This window comes from Ursus americanus, chromosome 8 (genome assembly GCF_024610735.1).
Source record: "Ursus americanus isolate L20-20 chromosome 8, mUrsAme1.1.p, whole genome shotgun sequence".
In the NCBI taxonomy this organism is placed as follows: domain Eukaryota; kingdom Metazoa; phylum Chordata; class Mammalia; order Carnivora; family Ursidae; genus Ursus; species Ursus americanus.
The window spans coordinates 4,349,395-4,351,976 of record NC_142134.1 but is presented as its reverse complement, the minus strand read 5'-3'; positions in this window follow the sequence as shown (position 1 = coordinate 4,351,976).

The window sequence follows — 2,582 nt, the reverse complement described above, 5'->3', positions numbered from 1 at the left end:
ACAATCATTTTGAGAGAAAAGACATTTTAGGGATCAAGGGCCAGGACCACAGAGAGGGAGAGAAAGAGAGAGGAAACCCAGAAGCACTAAGATTTGCTAGGGTTCTGATCTGAGTAACACATCAATGGATTTGTCTGAGTTTTACCGGGAAGTGAATGAATTAAGTTTTCTGCCATCAGGGGAACATTGAGGCTTGAGATGGAAATAAGTACGGTTACAGAAAAATATAAACTGAAAGTCAACTTAAAAGAAAGAATTACATTTTTCGATCTGAGTTTATGGCTAGTGGAAATGGCACCCGGCATATCAAGCCATAAGAAAACAGCAATTTCAGAAGGGCAATTATACAGAGAAATCAAAATCATATATTTTCTCCGTCAACACATACATAACAGCTGGGTATAGGCACTCTTGCATAAAACCCTGTGGGAGTCTACCTATCAAAGACTAGAGGCTAACATGTACTGAATTCTCCCTACCACTAAATTCTGAAATAAGAATTCTCCTCCGCTTACCTGTAGTTCCATCTACACCCACCACACGGCAGTGGGCTTATTATTGCCCCCATTTTGTAGATGAGGGAACTGAGGCCTATAGAGATCAACGCCTGTGGTTTCTAAGCAATCACACAGAGCTCTGTTAAAATGACAGGACAATAAACACTTGAGCAGACTCTGAATCCCAGCAGGGCTGTTCGAGAACAGTCTGTCTTCACAGTCGTTTGGGAAGCACTTCGGCATTATGGAAAGATCGAGGCCTCTGGAGTCAGACTTGAGTTTGCAGTCTGTGTTAAATTAACTCAACAAGGAAGCTGCTGGACTGAGGTGGCCTGAATACCATGGCAGCAGTTTCAGAAAGAACCTTAGAAGCCAGGGGCCTCAGAGCCTACTGAATGGTATCTGTTCCTTTCTCTCCTGCCTTCATGAAGATTCTCCTCCCTGTTGTAGCAGGATGGAGTTAGGAGACTTGGAGGCTAGGCCCCCGCTCTGTCACTAGCTAGGCATGTACTCCTTAAATCTCTTTCTTGCATCCGTATGTGTTTTATTTCTAAATTGAGGGAGTTATGACAAGAACAGGATTTCTAAGACCTATTCTACAAGCCTGTTATTCTAATCAGCTTCTTGAAAAGCTCTGCTAAAGGCCCAGGAAACATAAATTACAAGCACAAGATGAACTAGGAAAATTAGGGGTGAGGGAGGAAGAAAGTCCTTGTTACAGTTGTGTTGGCGTCGACCCTAATTTTTACGCTCATAAAAGTGTCGCAATTGTCTTTGCTTCATCTACTGCTATGAGGCTCCTATGCAGATGGAGGCATTCTGGTCTCTAGGAAATTACTAAATCCAAAGAGCTCCAGGTGAAATATGTAGAGGAAAGTTTAAAGGAAATAATGGTTAATATTTGAAACCATTTAGCGTTCCTGTCTAACCCCCAGTAATGGAGATTTCACCTGCTGCTAATGTTTCTGTTGGTTATAGAAGCAGCTTTGTGTGAATGCGAATGGTTTGAGAGAGAATAGAATGATCTGTTAAAGAGCAATTCACACAGAGAAAACACCACCAGGGGGGTTCATGAATATGCATGAGCCAAGTCAGAGGTGTCTGTATAGTCCAAGTGAGACCCCTCTCTCCTTCAGCTCCGGAAAACAGCACAAAGGACGCCGTAGCAGCCTGGTAAGTAGACAATCCTTAATTAAATAAGCAGGGCAAAGTAGAGAGCAACTGAAAAATGGAAAAATAGAGAGCGTAGAGAATTAGCGTGCTTGCTCATGTGATCTACTGAAGTGCCACGTGAATGAGGAATGAGACAAACTTAATGACATTTAGCTTAATTTGTGAATGCTTTACCAGAGGGATATCCTTCGTATGGGCGTATTTCCTGAATAAAACATGGGTAAGACTCCACAGACAATAAATGGTTGAAATGTCTCTTTTTCTCCCAATTCAGTTAAAACAACATGTTATTTTAAAAAAACATTTTTTTCCCTCAGATCAAAATCTGTATTTTACAAAACAAAGGATATGTTTTTCTGAACAATAATCCTCAATGCTTGCATATGGATGGTTCTCATGTCCTTGTGTATTCAACAAACATTTGCTGAGTGTCCCCTGTGACCTAGGCATTTGCTATGTAAAACTCCCATTAAAGGAACAGATACAACGCATGCATTACGTTCGTATGTTAGATTGTGTAATTATCATGACAGCATTGCAAATGAGGCATAATAGCTCCTCTTTACGGGTGAAAAAAGGGAGATTCAAAGAGATTTGTTAATTTCTCCAAGTTTTCATGCTCATGTTTAATGGAACCAGGTATTAAATGAGAAAGTGAGGCATATTAAACCTTCAAAAGTTTATCTGAACCAAAATCTATTCAAATTGGCAGCACCACTTTGGGATGTCTCCTTAGCTCCTGTAAGACCTAATTTCTTTAAGCCTCTTCCACCGTAGAGTCCCTCCCAGCAGCCTGAGATGGCTTCTCTACTCTTTGTCTTTCCCCTCTGACTCTCCGCACAAAGTATTAGCACTTCCCGCATGATTAATTGGCTCAGTAAAAGAGACTACCCATTCTTGGTGCTCAGGAGG